The 21,837-nt window shown below is 45.2% G+C and overlaps 1 non-coding gene across 1 annotated transcript; it reads left to right on the plus strand.

Annotated features, from left to right (window-relative positions):
* Nucleotides 1-21,371: 21,371 nt before the first annotated feature.
* LOC129406331 (U1 spliceosomal RNA) lies at nucleotides 21,372-21,533 on the plus strand. Its single transcript, XR_008630938.1, has one exon. It is a non-coding gene; the product is annotated as a U1 spliceosomal RNA (small nuclear RNA).
* Nucleotides 21,534-21,837: the final 304 nt, after the last annotated feature.

The raw sequence follows: 21,837 nt of genomic DNA on the forward strand, positions 1-21,837 counted from the left end.
AACCCAGGTCGGCCACATGCAAGGTGAACGCCCTAACCACTGTGCTATAGCTCCAGCCCCTGGTTTTCTTCTCTTTGAAAATTTTGAACCAGTTGCCAATTCACATGCAGTTGTGAAATATGTATCCGAGTGATCCCTTGACCCATAATTGCTCATTTTTTAATGGAAATATTTTGGAAAATGATGATCTAATATCAACCTGGAAATTGAGATTTATAGAATCCCTGAGTCTGATTCAGATATTTCTGATTTTCATTCGCACTTCCTTTTGTCTGTGTATCTGACATCATCTGATGTATACACCGCACCAATGTATACTACATATACACAATACCTGCATATGCTTGTCCACCACTTAACAGATTTTTTTTTTTTGGTCAAATGACTTAAAAATCTATAGAGAAATCTGGGGAGAATTGACATCCTCATTTTTCTGGGTTTTTAATTTTTTGCACCAGCATTTTGTTGTTTGGGCACAAATATTCCAAATGTATTTTTTGTTCATTGTATACCTACAAATCTTGCTTTCTTTGAAAACTCATAACATCTTTTAATTTTGCTTTCTGTTAAGTTCATTATGTCCACCTCAACACATGGCTGAGTTTTGTGTGTTGATTTTAGATCCTGAAATGTAGGGGTTGCCTATTAGTGTTCTGCTTCTGTTCTGTTTGATTCTGTTTCAGATTTCTTGGCAATTTCAACATAGACAATCGTGCTATTTGCAAATGGACAACAATAGAGTTATTTCTTTCTCTTTTTTTAAAATTTTATTCAATCACAGTGAAATAGTTACAAGCTTTCATGTTTGGGTTACAAGCTCACAATGATCAAACACCCATCCCTCCACCAGTGCACATTCCCCACCACAAATATCCCCAGTATTACCCCCACCTTTCCCACCCTCCCCTTGCCTCCATGGCAGACAATACTCCCCATACTCTCTCTCTCTCTATTTTTGGGCATAATGCCCAAGAGTTATTTCTTTCTTAGTGAATTTCGCTAATTTTCTTAGCATATTATTTTGACTATAACTCCTAGGATTATGTTGAATAAGAGTAGTGAAAGAAGGTTTCCTCACCTCGTTTCCAATTTTATACGGGAAACATTGTCTAGTGTATAAACCATTAACTGTGATATTATCAATAGGACTTTGTAGCAATTCCTTATTAAGTTCCTTGCAGTTCCTTATTAAGTTAATGTAAATTCGCTCAATTCCTAATTTTCTAATTTTCATAATTTTTTTCTCGCTCTCTTTTTTTGTTGTTGTTCAGCTATACCTAGAAGTGCTCAGGGATCGCTCCTAGCTCTGTGCTCAGGGGTAACTCCTGATGATACTCAGGGGGTCCACGCAGCAGGGCCTGGCAAGCTACCCATGGCATATTCAATATGCCAAAAACAGTAACAACAACTCTCACAATGGAGACGTTATTGGTGCTAGCTCAAGCAAATCGATGAGCACTGGAATGACAGTGATACAGTGATACTCAGGGGACCATATGGGGTGCCAGGGATTGAATGGGGGTGTCTATATGCAAGATAAACACTCTATCAGTGGCCCCTTCCTAATTTTCTGAGAGTTTTATCATAAATTACTGCTAGGTTTTGTCAAATGGTTTTTCTTCAAAAATTAGTTGTCATTTTTCTTTAGTTTGTTGATATGAACGTTCACACTCCTTAATTTCAAAACAATCTCTACATCTCTAGAATAAATGTCTATCTTTGTGATCTATAAAATCCTTTTTATACATCATTGAACTTAGTTTTCTAATATTAAGGTGAGAATTTATGTTCATGAGAGATAGTAACCAGAAGTTTTCTTTTCTTTTTCGGGTGTGTTGGTGGGAGGATGGTGTTATTATTTTTGTATGATTTTGGTATCAGGGTAATTACTTCTCTTGTGAAATGAGTTGGGTAGAAATTCTTTCTCTTCTATTTTTTTGAAAGATGTTGTGTAAAATTGGTGTTAATTCATATTTAAATGTTTGGTAGAATTCCCTAATGAAACCATCTGGTCCTGAATATTTGTTTTTCTGGAGTTATAAATTACAAATTCAATTTCTTCAGTGATTGTGGGGCTATTCAGATTGTTGATTTTTATCTTGGATGTGTTTGGGTAGTTTGTTATTCCCGAGGAAACGGTCCTTTTCTTCGGAGTTGTCAAACTCCTTTTTCATTGATTATCCCATTTGATCTCACAAAAGCCAATGAATTGCAACATTAATAGATTCGAAGCAGTCATTTCATGTAAATGAGAAACATAGGAGAAACTGTGGGTCTTAGTAACTATTCCTGGGGTTACCCAGCTCGCAGGTGGGGAGCCAAAACCCTCTCCCTGACCTCCTGGCCTCTGGCTCACAACTTATGGTTTTCTGCTGACTTTTGAAGCATAGTTTTTGGTGCAGATGTCCCGAAATAGATGACATTGCATATGCAAGGGCCTGAGCAATAGCCTAGAGGCTAGGGCGTTTGCCTTGCCCTCGGCCGACCTGGGGTCAATTCCTCCATCCCTCTTGGAGAGCCCAGCAAGCTACCGAGAGTATCTCACCCGCATGGCAGAGCCTGGCAAGCTCCCCGTGGCATGTTCGATATGCCAAAAACAGTAACAACAAGTCTCACAATGAAGACGTTACTGGTGCCCACTCGAGCAAATCAATGAGCAATGGAAAGACAGTGACAGTGACAGTGCATATACAAAGGAAGGCTAAGGCCCTTGCATGAGCAAAAGACTTACTGGTCATAACAAAACTATCTGTGTGATAGTAGCACTATAGTAAGACCCTAATCTTATCATAATGAAGAGAAGAGATTCACATAATCAAGCACATTTTTATCTGTGCCACGGCACTTTGCATAAATTTATTCTCTACCATTTTCAAATTTTACAGATATGAAAAATGAGGACCGAGATTCTTCCACAAGTCAACTAACAATGGGTGCTTTTAGAGTCTTTATATTTTACAAAGCATTGTCACAATCATTTTTAAATTAATTCTCCAATAACTCTATGAGCAGAATAATTTCCCTTCATTACAGGAGAGAAACCTGAAGTTTAGTTAATTTTGCACAGTAAGCACCATAATTAAAATTTTATTCCATTAGGGCTGGAGCAATAGCACAGCGGGTAGGACCTTTGCATTACACGCGGCCGACCCAGGTTCGATTCCCAGCATCCCATATGTCCCCTGAGCACCACCAAGGGTAATTCCGGAGTGCAGAGCCAGGAGTAACCCCTGTGCATCGCTGGATGTGACCCAAAAAGAAAAAAAATTATTTTTTATTCTATTGAAGGGTAAATGGAGAAGTAGAGGAAGAGGAAAACCTGGTCTTGAAACTAGAATTTTGGTAGGTACAACTTTAAATTTTTTCTTTTTTAGTCACACCCAGTGATGCTCAGGGGTTACTCCTGGCTTGGCACTCAGAAATTATCCTTGGTGGTGCTCAGGAAACCATATGGAATGCTGGGAATCGAACCCAGGTTGGCCACGTACAAGGCAAACGCCCAACCTGCTGTACTATCACTCCAGCCCCTGTAGCTACAACTTTATATATTTTTCCTTCTATGAGCTTTTTGACTAGTTTACAATTCCATTAGCATTTTCTATATGAAAATAGTAAGAAACAAAACATCTGAAGGGAGGAAGGGAGGGAGGGAGGAAGGAAGGGAGGGAGGGAGGAAGGGAGGGAGGGAGGGAGGGAGGGAGGGAGGGAGGAAGGAAGGAAGGAAGGAAGGAAGGAAGGAAGGAAGGAAGGAAGGAAGGAAGGAAGGAAGGAAGGAAGGAAGGAAGGAAGGAAGGAAGGAAGGAAGGAAGGAAGGAAGGAAGGAAGGGAGGGAGGAAGATTTGGGGTTTTGTACCAAGGTGTCTGTATGAGTGTGTTCATGTATGTGTGTGATGAATACACCATGTGCTTGATAGTACATGTGCTTGATTTCTCCAGTGCGGAATATAATTTGTAAGACTGCACTTGCTAATTTAACAGATTCTGTGGTCGTGAGTAATCTTGTCCATCTGTCTGAGATACGGCCATGCTTGCTTATCAATTTATGTATAGAGTCACCTAGTCTTAGATGATTGATTTTTTTTTTCAAGAAAGGAGGAAAGTTCCATCCTCCTGAAGGCCCACCCCCTGTGGAATTTAGGTCTAGAGTGACATCTGTCTCTATTCCAGGCCAGATTATATCTGTGAAATGGCTTGAGTCTGGTGTGCAGGGGAGTTGGTGCAGTGTCCCTGAGCCCGAATCCTGAGGCCAAACTCAGAATCCAAGAGAGGAGCCGTAAGTTACACCGGAGCTCAGGGCCTCGTTCCCATTGGCTGTGGGCAGAGATGCCGGGGGTGGAGCAGTGCAAGGGTCATCCCCGCCTCCCCCCAGCTGGCCAGGAAGACTGGAGGGTGTCCATCTATTTGACGTCATCCTTCCTTCACTCTTATCAAACATTAATTGACTGTGGATGTAGAGATTTATTTCCAGGCTCTCAATTTTATTCCATTCCAGAGAGCTCTAAAGGTCTCTCATGATGTTTTGAGAATATTTGGCCAACAAAGCGTTCTCAAACGATTCCAGAGAGAGAAGTAAAGCATCTCATTAATAATGAGTCTTCAGAATCCCAGGCCCCTATCCCATGACAGGTGGAAGCCAAGCTTCCCTCTGCTTCAGGTAAAACACCACCTCCTGTGAGGAAGCTGGCTAACCTCATTGTTAAAGAGCAAACAAACATTTCCTTTGGAAGTTCTGCCCAGCCTCTGTGGAAAAAAGTCAGTCACTGTCATCCCGTTGTTCATCGATTTGTTCGAGCGGGCACCAGTAGCGTCTCTCATTGAGAGACTTATTGTTACTGTTTTTGGCATATCCAATACGCACGGGGAGCTTGCCAGGCTCTGCCATGCGGGCTCCATACTCTCGGTAGCTTGCCGGGCTCTCTGAGAGGGGCGGAGGAATCGAACACGGGTCGGCCGCGTGAAAAGCAAACACCTAACCACTGTGCTATCGCTCCAGCCTGTGGAAAAAAAAGTAATGATTTTTTTTTTTACTTTTTATTTTGGTCGGGGAGTCATACCGAGCAATACTCAGGGGTTACTCCTGGCTCTGTGCTCAGGAATTACTCTGGGCGGTGCTTGGGGGACCCTATGGGATGGCAGGGTCTTACCCAGGTTGGCCACGTGCAAGGCAAATGCCCTACCCACTGTACTATCATTCATTCTGACCCTCTATGAAAATTTTACTTCTCTCTGTCCTCAGGACTCATGACTAATAAATAGCTCATTTGCTTGAAGTTAGTGTGGAATGAGTGAAATAGCACCAGTGTGGGCCTGAGTTCAAATACCACCTCATCACTGACTGACTATTTAAGAAAACCTAGAATAAGGATAAGGGGTGGACTGGAGCAATAGCACAGCAGGTAGGGTATTTGATTTGCACGTGGCTGACCCAGGTTTGATTCCTCTGGCCCTCTTGGAGAGCCCGGCAAGCTACCAAGAGTATCTCGCCCACACAGCAGAGCCTGACAAGCTATCCATGGCATATTCGATATGCCAAAAATAGTAACAACAAGTCTAACAATAGAGACATTACGATGCCCACGCAAGCCAATCGATGAGCAACGGGAGGACAGTGCTACAGTGCTACAGGATAAGGGTTCATATCAGTGCTAGCTTCTTTGTGTGAAAAATAAAGGGAGGGCCAGAGGGATAGTACAGTAGGTGGGACAGTTGCTTCAAATTCAGACTACCTGGATTCAATCCCTGCATCTTATATGGTCTCCTGTGCACTGCTAGGAACAATTTCTGAGTGCAGGGCCACGATTAATCCCTGAGCATTGCTAGATATGTTCCAGGAAAAAAAAAGAGAAAAAAAAAGAGGGGAAATAATTCTCCAGGCCTCACAATGGCTGTGGGACAGATTCTGTGAGCCAATGACTTAAAATAAATGTTTCATCTACACCCAAAGACAAAAACGTTATTTTTTAAAATATGTATGCACATGCCTATTGCATCACGTAGCACAGCGACCCAAAGGCACAATGAAAGGATAACGAAAATTGAGGTTGATATATGCCATGGAATACTATGCTGCGATGTAAAAGGAACTAGACAGTATCATGTTAAGAGACATAAGTTAGAGGGAGAAGGACAGATGGCAGATAATCTTACTCACCTATGGTAGATAGAGAAACAAAACGAGGGAATGGATAGTATAGAAAGATGACAAGCCCTTGGCTTTGGATCACAGAAGTGATTAACAAGCATTGAGGGGAAAGGAAGAGGGAATGGAAAAGGTGGACTAGAAGTGACAAGAGGACAGAGGCGAAGAGTCTTAGACACTTTGGTGGTGGGGAGGTGCGGCCCTGTGCCTCGTAACATAACATCCATGTTAACCTCGCGTAAACTTGTCCCATTAATGACAGGAATGAATGAATTGATGAATTCAATGTTCCCCAGCTCATCCCAAATTGCTTTTTCCTCCGACTCAGAAAGACCCGTTTCCTCGATGGTTCTGCACTTCACAACAGCCGGATTCTGTTTGCTGTCTGTATAGCGCGTTTTGGGTTTTTGGCACGGCTCTGAAGAAACGTGGTGCTTTGGTCGGAACACGGGCTGCAGCTGTGCCTCAAGCATCCCGGTGGGACCGGCAAGCTCAGCTCCTTTATAAGCAACGACCGCTCCATGCATGCCGCGGCAACCCGCATCAGTGCTCGGCAGATACATCCTGCCGCTGATCGCTCTGCTGGCAACTGGCACAGCTTCATCCTCGTCGTTAAGGAAGTTCATGGCTTCTCCCATCCTCCCTCAAGCACAATTTGCGCAGGTAATATTTTGAGCCTGAGAGGATGAGTACCCATGGAGGTACCATACAGCCAGCTCATTTTCTTACCAAGACCCTGCTTGCGCCTCATCTCCTGCTGCTGTCCTCAGCCCTTCTCCTCCTCCCATGCTGCTCTCTAATTTTTTTGCAACTCGATAAGGCCATGTGCTGCTCCAGAACTTGACCTCAGTCCCTTCCTTGGCCGTCAAAGTCTTGTCCGCTCCACAGTTTCTCATGACTGTTTCATTGACGCGACCGCTCTCTGAACGAACACCACAGCCCAAACATCAAAGGAGTCCCTTCTCCTGCACTCAACTTTCTCTTCAGACCATCAATACCTGGTAATTATCTTACTTGGACTGGATCGATAGCACAGCGGGTAGGGCATTTGATTTGCACATGGCCGATCTAGGTTTGATTCCTCCTCCCCTCTCGGAGAGCCCAGCAAGCTACCGAGAGTATCCCGCCCACATAGCAGAGCGTGGCAAGCTGCCCGTGGCGTATTCGATATGCCAAAAACAGTAACAACAAGTCTCACAATGGAGACGTTACTGGTGCCCGCTTGAGCAAATCGATAAACAACTGGATGACAGTGTGACAGTGCTACAGTGCTACAATTATCTTATTGACAAACTTGTTCACAGTGGATCTTCTGAACACAACGGCAAACTCAACAGAGCAAGGAGATCCCTCATACCCCTTACTGATCACTGAAACTTTAGCACCTAGCCCCTGGCAACTGGTTAATAAGTTTAGTATTATTTTTGGAGCGTGCATGAAATAATCTTATTCCTCATATAGATATTTTAACTGGATTTGTTTTCTTTGATGAAACTTCAAACTTAGAGTTTTATTTTTACTCTTGTAGCTGTGTTGCAATCTGCGTATTTAACTCAATCTGTTAAATTTTCATTTTCCTGATGAAACTGGTGAGGGTGGTCCCAGAGTGGGCATGCAAAAACACGCTAAGGGCAGCCCCATTTCTCCCCAGTAGCACTGCACTGTAGCACTGTTGTCCTGTTGTTCATCAGTTTGCTCGAGCAGGCACCAGTAACATCTCCATTGTGAGACTTGTTACTGTTTTGGACATATCGAATACACCACAGGGAGCTTGCCAGGCTCTGCCATGCGGGTGGAATACTCTTGGTAGCTTGCTGGACTCTTCGAGAGGGATGGAGGAATCGAACCCAGGTCAGCTGCATGCAAAGCAAACACCCTACCTTCTGTGCTATCGCTCCAGTCTCCTTCCCAGTATCTTAAAATATGCTTGAGGTAATAGAAGCCTTGCTGCTGGGTGAAAAGGATGAGCCTGTGGAAATTTAATCCCCTTCAAGGAAGAAGAAACAACTCTTCCCATCTTGCCTTGCATTCTGTTCTTAATCAGCTTCCAAAGTTCCAAGACTGATGGTGTGCAGTGACAACACGGCAACAAGAATACTGATAACCAGCACTCTTTTCCCACTTTGTCAAGTAGATGCATCGGTCAAGACATCAAACGAAGCCAACTGCTGTGGATCTCACTGAGTTCAGCCTGGCCATCGCATCTACCTCACAAGGCTGTGGTGAAGATTGAGACTATGCAGAGAAAGTGCCCGCATAACTTCCTGGCCGTCACCTATGGCATATGCAGTGCAGCGTTGCTCAGTGAGTTTTGTTACCGTTGTTTTTATCAGAGCTAAACTCAGTGGTGTGGGAGCATCACTGCAGGTGGCACTCAGCGGCCAACAGGGCCACACCTGCTTGTGCTGGGGGTGGGAGTAGGGGCACAGCGTCAGGTATTGAACTCACAGCTTTGTTACAGGCAAGGCATGGGCTTGTCTGCTAGAGTCACATCCCCAGTCTCTCTTGCCTCTACCTTTTTCTGTATCTAGAGTTACTAGATGCACTAGCATGTGGCAGGGACAAACAGAGACGTTACTGGCGCCCGCTCAAGCAAATTGAAAATCAATGGGATGATAAGTGATACAAGAGTTACTTAGTGCCTAAGACAGGTTGGTTAATCTGCTGTGTGTCTTCTCATTTCATCGTTTGTGATGACAGAACATCTCATTTCTTCTGCTGCTGTTCCCTTTTTTGTGAAGAACATTAATTAGTGTGACGCTCCTAGCATCTCACCTTCTACCCTCCAGTTTTACTTCGGTAGAAGTTGAGGAGGTTTGTTTGTTTTGTTTGTTTTTTAGGTCAATTGAGAAGGAAGAGCTACTGTGTCATTCAGTGAGTTCTTTTTCTCCTCTTCTGGGAGGAGATGCCTACTGTATCTTGCTCTCAGCTACCCAACTCAGCCCCATTCCCTGTTTAACACAGCTCTTCCTCCCTACTTCCTGTTTTGTTTTGTTTTTCACTAGAGCAGCCGTTGCCTAGCATTTATGAATATATTTGTCATCCTCTTTCCCTTTGTAGCTAATATGACTTTTCTCTCTTGAGGATCTATGGGCTGGAGCAATAGCACAGCGGGTAGGGTGTTTGATTTGCACGGGGCCAACCCAGGTTCGATTCCTCCGTCCCTCTCTGAGAGCCCAGCAAGCTACTGAGAGTATCCAACCCACACAGCAGAGCTCCCCGTAGTGTATTCGATATGCCAAAAACAGTAACACCAAGTCTCACAATGAGACGTTACTGGTGCCCACTCGAGCAAATCGATGAACAATGGGACAACAGTGCTACAGTGCAGTGCCCTTCAGGATCTAGTACCGACTCTGTGAAATAGTAGCTTTGTAAAGCCTTTTTACATACACTTGGGTCACCTTGAGACAGAGTAGAAAGTTCCTGGGCAGATGGACACACCCTGCCACAGTCTTCTTGCAATTTTTGTGGTGACCTGCATCATTGTATCACTGTCATCCCATTGCCCATGGATTTGCTTGAGCGGGCACCAGTAACATCTCCATGTGAGGCTTGTTGTTACTGTTTTTGACATATCAAATACGCCACGGGTAACTTGCCAGGCTCTGCTGTGTGGGCAAGATACTCTCAGTAGCTTGCCGGGCTCTCCGAGAGGGGCAGAGGAATCGAACCTGGGTCGGCCATGTGCAAGGCAAGTGCCCTACCCGATGTGCTATTGTATTATTGGGGTGATAATACATCTAAGAAAATCTTTTCTAACTTTAGTAGTTTCTTAAAACGATTATATGCCTAACAAAAATTTATATATATATATACATATTATATATATATAAAACACCACATACAACAGATATCAAAAGTTCTCATTTCAAGTCTCTGCAACATTTAACATATTAATGCTAAATATCAGAAAGAACGGGCCATCTGATAATAAGGAAGCTCAAAAGCTACTTACAATTAGAATCAGGTGGTCGCAGAAAGAGGTAACCCCTGAGTCTGATTTCACTTTTAGTCTTCAATAAGGCCAACATGCATGTTAGCCCACACTGCCCGCTACCTGCACAGGCAGATGCCAGTGACTCATGTGATGTCCAAGCAAGACTGTATTCCTACAGACTTGTGGGATCCCAACACCCTCAGATAATACCGCACTGGTCCAGCCCCTTCATGAATACCTTCGTTCACTCACCCTACCCTACAACCTAGCATGAACAATTCCCTTAGGAGGGCCCGTACCCAATCTTTGTGTGCATCCTTTAATAAATCTGAGTGTTCTCTATCTATAATCTATCTCTTTCTTGAATTGCTTCTTGGACAAACACTATGAACGTAGTTTCTGGGTGGAGGACACTTGCTTCCCCCTAATTTTCTTCCTAAGAGCAGATTGTCATCCCAATGCCAACTCTGAGGTTCCCCCAAGTCCTACGCTCCATGGGGCAGGGGCAAGTTCCCAGGCTTGACCAGACTTGAATGTTGCCTGAGAGTAGTCTCTGTGGGGTCAGCAGGATAGATGCCTCACCTGGGTCCTCTAACACCTTGCGGTGGATCATCCAGAAACAGCTTCCAATTATGTGCAGGATTTAAAAAAAAAAAAAACAGTGAATATTCAAACCTTAAACATAATCGTCTCGCTCCTGTGCTGAGTGGTCACCTTTGCATGGAATTTCTCCAACTTGTGTTGCTTCTGAACTTCATTTAGGGAATTTTCTGATGCTAGAGACAGAGATTAGGGTCCTAGGCTCCATGCAGGCAGGTAGGGTAGGGAAACCACCTCCCGCTGCCAACACACACACACACACACACACACACACACACACACACGATGGTAATCAAATTTTTGGAATAAAGCCATCAGTCCTAAGTCTGACCCACCTTGTGGATACAGAAAGTAAGACCTGATAAGACCTTCTCCAGCATCTGACCCTGAAGAGACTGGACCCTCCCCTACGGAAGGAAATTGCTGGAAAAACCTAAATTCCTTCCTTTCATGTGATTTACCCTCAGCTAGCCCAGACCAGAGAAGGCTGGACCCATTCTCCGAGAGAAGATACAGCAGGACCAAACGTCAAGAAAAGGAGTTTCAAAGGCTGCCCCCAGTTCTACCCTCTTAGCAAGAACCCTAGCAATGGTCTCTTATCTAGGTAGAAACCCCGCGTGAGGGCAGGTTGGAGAAACCCTATAAAAGCCACATGACCAAAGGAAGGGGGTGCATATGCTGCCAGAGCCCATGTGCTGCTTGTGCCCATGTGCCCGAGCACATGTGTCGCCCGCATCTCCCCTCTTGAGTTGTGGGTTTATGCTTTCCTGTATAGTGTTGGGATGTGTATCGGGGCTCTTGGAGAATCCCGGGTTCTCTCTTGAGCGCGTTTCTCTTCCCCTCTCTCCCACTTTCTCTTCCTCCTTCCCTTCAAAACCTCCAAATAAAATCTGTTTGACTACTACACTGCTTGTCTACTCCTGAAATTCTTTTCTGCGAGGTGAGACAAGAACCCAGTAGCCTTGGTCCTGGGTGGCAGAGACGGATGGGGAGAAAGTGACCGTCTTCCTCCTCCCCGTTTCACATGAGCTGTCCATGGGGCCTACCGACATCGGACTCTGGCTGGAAGGAAGGTAGCGTTGTGAGGTACAAGACACATGGCATAGGACATGGACCCAGATGGGAGATATGAGATCCCAGGAAGAAGAGCACAGAGGCCTCATTGCCTCTTTCTTTGAATTTCTATTTTGTGTTTGGGGCCCTCCCTGCCGCCCTCAGGAGCTGCTCCTGGTTTTGTGCTCGGGGTTTCTCAGAGCACTGCTTGGGAGGTTAGGTGAGTTTAATCCCAGACTGTACAGGGATTAAACCAGGCCTCCTGCATGCAGAGCACACGCACACACACACAGACACACACACAGACACACACACAGACACACACGTCCTTTAAGTGACCCCTCCAGGCCCTCTTTCCTCTTCTTTGGAGGAAAGGTTGCCGGAGTATTCACTTCTGAAAGTCTTCTGGATTAAGTCTAGGGTCAAGAAATTAGCCAAAGTGTATTGTTTGAATTTATCTTCTACTGCCGTTGGGCTGCTTCCTGATTTATGGTCTGCCCTTTATTTACATTTTATTCATTTGTTCAGAAAACCTTTATTGAGAACTTATTAGGTGTCAGAATTTGCAAGGCACACAGGAAATAATGAGGAGAACAACTGTCACTGTCACTGTCATCCCATTGCTCATCGATTTGCTCGAGTGGGCACCAGTAATGTCTCCATTGTGAGACTTATTGTTACTGTTTTTGGCATATCGAATACGCCGAGGGGAGCTTGCCAGGCTCTGCGGTGCGGGCGGGATACTCTCGGTAGCTTGCCAGGCTCTCAGAGAGGGACGGAGGAATCGAACCCGGGTCAGCTGTGTGCAAGGCAAACGCCCTACCCGCTGTGCTATCACTCCAGCCCAATGAGAGCAAAAAGAAGGAAAACCATAAAAAATCCCCAATCCTCCCCAGCAATGACACTTCTTCTTGCCTCATCTAATTGACTCTTTTGCTTCTTTCCTCCTTTTCTCCCTCTCATCACCTTTGTCCCCAAATCTCTCGGTGCCATCTTGATGCTTTCACTTTCCGATTTCTCAGACCTCATGTACAAGTTTCGTCGAGCCTAAGATTTACTTAAAAATGTCTGTGTATGACCGTCAGATGTTGCAATATGTGCTAACGGTGGTTACTATCTTTAGCCACATAGACACACTAACTTTGATGACAAATAACATGCAATTCTTTAGCATTGGGCTTGTATTACATGAGGTTATATTTAAAAAGAGAGATGGTTCTTAAAATAACGTAGGCAGCTTTTGTTTTGCCTTCTCTCGCGTGGTTCTTCACAAAAATAAGTGGCTTGTCTGGATAAGGGAATGCTTCAGCGAAGGTCCCTTGCCAGGGCTGCAGGAAAGTGGAGGGAGTTTTGGCAATGCCAGCCGTGGCTCATGGATCCAGTGGCCCAATTCGGCCCAGACCAAACCACATGGACAAACAGGTCTTGATGGCGGTGGGCACCACCGTTGGCTTATGTGAAGCGGGAAGGCAAAAGACGGTAACTTTCTCCCCATCTACCTCTGCCATCAGGACCCAGGGTTACTGGGTTCTTGTCTCACCATGCAGAAAAGAATTTCAGGAAGACACGAGCTGTGAAGTATAAAAAACTAAAGCTCGCCAAGGGGCATGTGCACTCGCGGGCTCTCCGGGCGGCTCTGTCTCACCGCCCGTGCTTGGTGCTCTGGAACCGATGTGTATGGGCTGGATTGGGATGGCCGTTGGCCAAGGACAGGCGAAGGAAGAACGAGGACCAAGCTGATTGCTGATTAGTTACAGTTTACTCAGTCTTCCATCTTTCCCATCTCCTGCACTCCCAGCTCCGTCCTCTCTCTGCATCTCCTCCAGCCCTCTTTCTCTAGTCTCTCCTCCTACTTGTCTCTCCCACCTTGCCCTCTAGGCTACACCCAGCCAGGTAGCAAAATCAACATAAGAAAGCCCTTCCTGAGGGCAGGGCATTCCAAAGCCCTTCCTGACTCTTAAGGTTTTTTTTTCTTTCCTTAGTCCAAACACTTATTAACATCTTAATACTAGTTATTTTTGTATGGACATAGCAAGGGATACATTGAGGCTTGCAAGGCAGCTCTCCTGGCAACATCTTGCCACAGGCTCAGACTACAGCACTCAGGCCAGATTAATCACTCCTAACCCTAGAAGGGTCCAAATCTAGTTATCACTGTTTGGATCATGACAGCATTTGTCCATGATCAAGCTCTTAACTTATAGTTAAGCATTAGACACTTTGGCCAGGCCCAACTCGCTGCCAGGGTAGCACACAACTCACCGCTTGCCCTGGGTCCGTCTCGTCCCTCGTCAGGACCCTGCTTTTGGGGGTGCTAGGAAGTAAGGGCAGCTGAGGCTTAGGTTGAGAGAACAGATGCCCAGGAGGAAAATACCATGTAGAGTCAAATGACTCCCAGGTTACAAAAGCATAGCATTTGCTAAGTCTTGCTGTGTCCATACAAAAAGGACATGGCTCTGAATAAACTATGCAAAGGACTCAAGGAGAAGAGAAAAACAGTATTTATAAGTCAACAGAGCACTAAGAAAGAAGTTACAAACAAACACAGAGGAATGGGAGCACTGTGATGAGAGTAACCCAATAAACCTAAACTACCTGAGGCTATGTTATCCTATACCCCACCCTCCCCCTGCCTTCCTGACAGATAATATTCCCCATACTCTCTCTCTCTGGGCTGGAGTGATAGCACAGTGGTTGGGCGTTCGCCTTTCACAAGGCCAACCTGAGTTCTATTCCTCCGCCCCTCTCGGAGAGCCCGGCAAGCTACCGAGAGTATTGAGCCCACGCGGCAGAGCCTGGCAAGTTCCCCGTGGCGTATTGGATATGCCAAAACAGTAACAATAAGCCTCTCAATGAGAGACGTTACTGGTGCCCGCTCGAACAAATCGATGAGCAACGGGATGACAGTGACAGTGACTCTCTCTCTACTTTAGGGCATTATGGTTTGCAACACAGACACTGAGAGGTCATCATGTTTGGTCCATTACCAACTTCCGGCACGCATCTCCTATCCCGACAGATTCCTCCAACCATCATTTTCTTAGTGATCCCTTCTCCATCCCAGCTGGAGACAGACACTATTAGGATTATCCTTGTTAGCTCTTGACTGGGATGCTGAGACTGACCTGCTCAAAGTCCCCCAGCAGAGGGAACTTTTTACAAACATAAGTTCATTTTGTTTTGCTATGGGTTTTTTTGTTGTTGTTTTGGAGGTGTGTGTGTGTGTGTGTGTGTGTGTGTGTGTGTGCTCCTTAAATTCTCCACACTCTTGTTCAGAGAGTTCTTCATAGCTTTGCCCCAGGCGGAAACTCCTGAGTCAAGGGTTTGGCTGCAGCTTTTACCTCGCCCGTTCAGAGTGGAGCCTCGGCTCTCTCTGACTCTGCGTGCGTTCCCACCCACTCGTTCCACCGGTGGAGCCGGAGGAGCCATTTCCTGCTTAACTAGATGCGATCATAGTAACACACAATTGCTAATTTGCCTCCAGAGTCCCCTAACAGCCAGTTGAGTGGAACACAGGGGCTGCCTCCTTTTTATCTTTTTAATTTTTATAAGGTGAAACACATAAACAAAAGGAGAGACACACACGTAGATCCGCTAGAGAAACACACCCCCATCTCCCGTTAGTTCTTTGGCCCTGGCAATTCTTGGCCTGCAGAGTATCTCCAAGTTGAATTAGAGATGGTTATGATGTAGGTGGACCCCACGGGTGACTCACGTGAGTCGGCGGGAGAGAAAGACGGTCACTTTCTCCCCGTCTCCTCTGCCACCCGGGACCCAGGAGTACTGGGTTCTTGTCTTGCCTCGCAGAAAAGAATTTCAGGAGTAGACGAAGTGGTGAAGTAAAACAGATTGTATCTGGAGTTTTTAAAGGGAAGGAGGAAGAGAAAGTGGGAGAGAGGGGAGAGTAAGGTGCTCAAGAGAGAACCCGGGCTTCTCCAAGGGCGGAGAGAGCCCCAATAGCATTAGACAGGAAAGTGTAAATGTCCACAGCTCAAGAGGGGAGGTGTGGGGGCTGGTGCGATAGCACAGTGGGGAGGGCGTTTGCCTTGCATGCAGCCAACCTGGGTTCTATTCCCAGCATCCCATAGGGTCCCCCAAGCACCACCAGGATTAATTCCTGAGTGCATGAACCAGGAGTAACCTCTGTGCACTGCTGGGTGTGACCCAAAAAAGCAAAAAAAAAAAAAAAAAAAAAGAGGGGAGATGTGGGGACATATGTGGTGCCCAGGTGCCACATGTGCTCAGCCACATGGGTGCAAGCAGCACATGGGCTTGGGCAGCATATGCGCGCCCTTCCTCACCCTTCCTTTGTTCAAGGTGGCTTTTATAGGCTCTTCTCGGGTTGACTTGATCCAGAAGTTCTGGAATCTTCTCCTTGGGACTGGATCACATTTTAATCAGATTAAGGGAGAGGTTCGAGGGTTTGAGTAACTTCATGGGGAGGGGTCCAACCTCCTCAGGGTCTGCTGCTGAAGGTCTTATCAGGTCTCTGTTTTCCATATCCACAGGGTGGATCAGTCTTAGAAAGTTCCTCCCAGAAATTTTGTTGACCTTAAGTTTCACTGCCGAGGGCCTTTCCCTGTCTACCTGCTTACATCAGTTACAAGAAAAACTTGATTGAAAATCAAATATGCTTTCTGCAAAGAGTTGCTGTGGAGATGAGACGAGGCACATCTGTCCTCTACCATCAGCTTTCCAGATAGATGATGACGCCAGAACTTGACTTTGAAGTTAGACGGATTAAGTCTGGAACCCTGATGAGCAGCTACGTCAGGAAGCCGCTAGCTCTCTCCTCTCTCTTGAGTCCTCGAACCACTCAAAGCCTGACCTCCCCAGAGCAGACCCACTCGCTGATTGGCAGATGACTCTGTGACTGGCACAAGTGGGAATGTGCCCAGCCAAGACCAGAAAAAACCATCCACTGACCCAGAAACAATCGCAATCCTGCAGAATTGTGTGCTAAGTGGTGCGATTTTAAGTTCCTCTGTCTGGAGGGTTTTTTTTTACTCTTTTTTTTTTCCTTTTTTTTTTTTTAATGCAGCAGTAGCTAAATTAAAACCCCTCCCTTTCACACTTTTTTCCCAGTCTACCTCTTGAACCTTTTTTCACCGATACAAATCGACTTACCTTACTAGCACCAAAGATGCCCCCAGCAACTTGACGATGGTACCCACGGAAACTGTTCTTCCTCATGTTATGGCTTTTTTTTAAATCCCTAGTCTCATGGTCCAAAGGGAGACAAACCTTTTTTTTTTTTTTTGACTTCATCTCTTTTCCAGGCAAGTGATGAACACATGACTACGTTTGTGCAAAATCAATCGTATTTTTATTCCCATGCAATTCCATGGGCATGTTGAACCAAACCAGAGTGATCAGAGTCCTTTCTGGAATTTCCCAGCAAAAGATCACAGAGCAAAAGAAAAAAAAAAAGCTTCCTTCAATCAGAAAAGAGATGCTACAGCCAGCAGTAGCATTCATTGCCCAAGGCCCTTGTTAAATGAAGATGCTGGTCTAGACGAATGAAGATGGCTAACAGGTTCTATCAAAAGAAGGTTTGTTGATTCAGCAGGTGATGTCAGAGTTCCTGGCGCTGTTGTGATTTTTGTGATTAATCAATCATACGGAAAACATCTTTAGGCAAGAAAGCAAGGAGATTTAATTATTTAAGACCAAGACAGACCACAACTAGGCAATCGCCTAAAATAGGGATACAGAGCTTTTTTTTTTTTCCTTTTGTTTTTGAGTCACACCCAGAGATGCTCAGGGGTTACTCCTGGAAGTGCTGGGGGGACCATATGGGATGCTGAGGACGGAGTTCAGGTCAGCCACATACAAGGCAAATGCCCTCCCCACTATACTTTTGCTCCAGCCCAGCTGGATACTTTTTAAAAGAGGGGATACTCTAGATATAGGGACTGGAATGTATATAGACTTTTGGGCCATTCTAACAAGCTGAGATTTATTAGTGGAGACCTATGGAAAGGTTTTATTCCAGGGAATAGACTGAGCAGATACATGTTATAGGAAGATAAGTTACTTGGTGCAGACAACAAATTAGCACAGGGGGAGCCCTGGGCATGTAGATGCCTTAGTAATCTGGAAGACCATACGTGAATATAGGAGCAACGCAAGAAGATTGGGGCTGGAGCGATAACACAGCAGGGAGGGCATTTGCCTTGCACGCGGCTGACCCGGGTCTGATTCCCAGCCTCCCATATGAGCACCGCCAGGAGTAATTCCTGAGTGTAGAGCCAGGAATAACCCCTGTGCATCGCCAGGTGTGACCCAAAAAGCAAAAAAAAAAAAAAAAAAAGAAGAAGGAAGAAGAAGAAGAAGAAGAAGAAGAAGAAGAAGAAGAAGAAGAAGAAGAAGAAGAAGAAGAAGAAGAAGAAGAAGAAGAAGAAGAAGAAGAAGAAGAAGAAGAAGAAGAAGAAGAAGAAGGAGAAGGAGAAGGAGAAGGAGAAGGAGAAAGAGAAGGAGAAGGAGAAGAAGAAGGAGAAGAAGATGGAGAAGAAGAAGATGGAGAAGAATGGCAGATTAGAGAGCTATGGAACAAAATTATTGGGATAGCCAAGGGGAAGGGAAGACAATCCTTTCTCCAAGTCTTCGGGATGTTTTGATGGATGACAAATCAGCCCTGAGCTAGAATCACAGTAGGCAGTGCCTTAGCCTTTGGATCCAAATTCAATCCATTTCTTGGTACAAGAAATCTTTGAAGATTGCTCGCAGGATAGTGACTCCCTGTGTCCTAGCTGACTTCAAAGCAGTAAACTCTAATTGTTTTCTCTCCAGTCCCTTCTGACTGCTGACAACTGGGTCTATTTCAGTTCCCACCCGACTCTCATGGCAAATAAATCAGGACTTTCTCTCTCACTGTCTCCATCATTCTCTAAGGCCGTTAAAGGACTGTTTTCATGGTTGCTGTTGCTTATTCTGCCTTTAGAGTTGTTCTCAGCAAGCAGTTTGGCAAGAGAGCTCATTCGACTTGAACAAAAATGTTGGGATTTCAACCCCAGTGCTATTTAATTTAGCAACATTCTAAATGTTCACATCTGTACTATTTCTGGAGAGGATATAAGTGAAAGTATTAAATGAGCACCTAATGGCGCCAGGCAGGTTGATTTATGTAATATACCATTAGAACTCTTTAGTAATTGAGCGCAACGGCTCTCCAGAGGACGGGGAGGGGCTTAAATTCAGAATCTATTAGCTGTAGGGAGATAGGCTTATTTAACGGCTCTACTGCCCTTGGGTTTTCGTTTATAAAATGAAGGTAAAAGATACCTATTTTCAAGGACTAAAGTGGGAAATAGATGACATGTTCTTGTAGCTGCAGGGCGCGGGATGCTCGCTGGTATTAAATGCTTAATAAACACTAGTGTGTATTTGTATTTTCTCATCCACGTGGCACCATAACCCTGAGAACCTGTTTTGAAACTGGTGAATCTGAGGCGCGGAGAAGATGGGAGTGTGTGGGAGCATAGGTGTGAGTGGGCATAAGTCTGAGTGTATATATGAGAAAATGTGTGTGAGTCCTTGTATGCAGACATGTGAGTGGGTGTGAGTGCATGGGAAGTGTCATCACTGTATCACTGTCATCCCATTGTTCATCCATTTGCTCGAGCGGGCACCAGTCACGTCTCCATGGTGAGACTGGTCGTTACTGTTTTGGGCATATCAAATACACCACAGGGAGCTTGCCAGGCTCTGCCATGTGGGCGAGATACTCTTGGTAGCTTGCCGGACTCTCTGAGAGGGACAGAGGAATCGAACCCGGGTTGGCCACGTGCAAGGCAAACACCCTACCCGCTGTGCTATCACTCCTTCTGGGAAATGTCATATAGGACCTAAAAGAAAAAAAAAAAGATGTCATTGGTGGCAGGCTAAACAATTCAGGAATGGAGAAGAGAGGCAAGGTAAGGATTAATAGATCAGAAAGGGAAAGTGAAGATGCACTGTGGAGGGCGAGCAAGTAGATTTATTTTGTGTCTTGGTTTGCGGGGAATCACACACAGCAGTGCTTGATAGGGGAAACTCCAAATTCTGTGCTCTGGGATCCCCCTTAGCGGTGCTAAAGGTCCCTGCAGTGCAAGGGATTGAGTAGGGCCTCCTCTGCACAATTATGTGCCCCATGCGGGTGACCTTCCTCGTGAGCCCCCAGCAAGGAGATTGAATCATAGCATCTTTCAGCCAAGTCTAAGGTGACCCTAAGTTTTCACAGCGAGGCTTTGGAAGTGAGTGAGGTGTCAAGGGTTATTCTGTTTATCTTTGTGGAAGAAATAATGACATGTTGAGAGAAGAGAGGCAGGAAAAATACTGATAGAAAACAGGTGATGTGGCAAATTGGGACGTTTCCTCTCTGGTGGGAAGAGGATAGAAGTTCAGTGCTAGAGACTCACGGAACAAGGAAAAGTGTGTTGGGCTGGAGCGATAACACAGTGGGTAGGGTGTTTGCCCTGCACGCGGCCGACCCGGGTTCAATTCCCAGCATCCCATAAGGTCCCCGGAGCACCGCCAGGAATAATTCCTGAGTGCAGAGCCAGGAGTAACCCCTGTGCATCACCGGGTGTGACCCAAAAAGCAAATAAACAAAAAACAAGGAAAAGTGTGCTCAAAGGTGTTCAAAGGAAGTTCATTTGATTTTAAAATTTTTTTCCAGGTCAATCCTAGGTCATCCCTACCCATTGAAAAGCATTAAAGGAATACTGAAGGCAAATTACATTTAGAGAAAGATATAGGATAAAGGGGCTGTAGCAATAGCACAGCAGGTAGGGCGTTTGCCTTGCACGTAGTCGACCCAGGTTTGATTCCTCCGTCCCTCTCGGAGAGCCTGGCAAGCTACTGAGAGTATCCCACCCACATGGCAGAGCCTGGCAAGCTCCCCATGGCATGTTCGATATGCCAAACACAGTAACACCAAGTCTCACCATGGAGCCATTACTGGTGCCCACTCAAGCAAATCAATGAGCAATGGATGACAGTGATACAGTGATAGAATAAAGAAAACTTCTACTTCAATCCATCATGTTTATCCATACCTCTTTACATCCATCCACACATCCACCCACCCAAGTTCATCTATTTTTTCGTCCATTCCAGAGATTCCTAAACTTATTTTCCTATTTGTTACTCTCCCCTTTTCAGGAAAAAAAAATAATCACTCAGTGTCCTTGACAATCTACTTTCTTCACAGGAACAAATGAAAATGCCCCCCAATAGCCAAAACTATTATTAGCACTCTAGATTATTCCAATGCCTCCTGAACAGGGTGAGTGGGTGGTATCACCCCTTTGAGATACATTGATCAGGCATGTATACACTCATTTATTGTGCTCTCAGTTCCCCTTACACATCAACTATTAAAATGTATGGATTTAAAAGAAGTAGATGAGGGGCCCGAGTGATAGTACAGCAGGTGGGGCACTGTCTTGCATGCGGTCGACCTGAGTTCGATCCCCGGCATCCCATATGGTCTCCTGAGCACCACCAAGAGTAATTCCTGAGAGCAGTGTCAGGAGTAACTTCTGAGCATTGCTGGGTGTGACCCAAAAAGCCAAAAAAGAAAAAGAAAAAAAGAAGTATATGACCTCTGGAAAATCTCTTGCTAACAGGAAGATATTTGTATTATTTAAAATTCAAACACTTATCTGGAGAGGAGATAGCATGCTTACAAAGATGATTTTCCTAGGACGAAGCTTCTCCATTGCACTCCGGATGTGCTGACCCCTGCAATTTCCCCAAATGTGGGAATCTCACTGCATAGTGTGTGATAGTGGGGGACTGCATTCACACTCTCCCTGGGGAAAAAAATTAAAGGCATCCAAATATAATTTATATTTCTACAAAGGACCTAAGCATCGCAGTTTCACACAGAGAAATTCCCTGGTCGACCTCAAGAATCTAATCAGGATTTTTGCTGTGGCTATCCCACTGTCTTATTGAATCAGATGAGCAAATTAGTCCCTTCTTACATCGAGAGATCATAGAAAATTCTTCTCCTTTCTCAACAATTCTTCTCTTCCATAACTGCAAATGGAGTTTGGAATAGATGGATGGAGTGGTCTCTTCCAGACATTTGGCACTACTAAATTCTGCTCTATGGGAG

This window comes from Sorex araneus, chromosome 6 (assembly GCF_027595985.1).
Source record: "Sorex araneus isolate mSorAra2 chromosome 6, mSorAra2.pri, whole genome shotgun sequence".
Taxonomy (NCBI): Eukaryota; Metazoa; Chordata; class Mammalia; order Eulipotyphla; family Soricidae; genus Sorex; species Sorex araneus.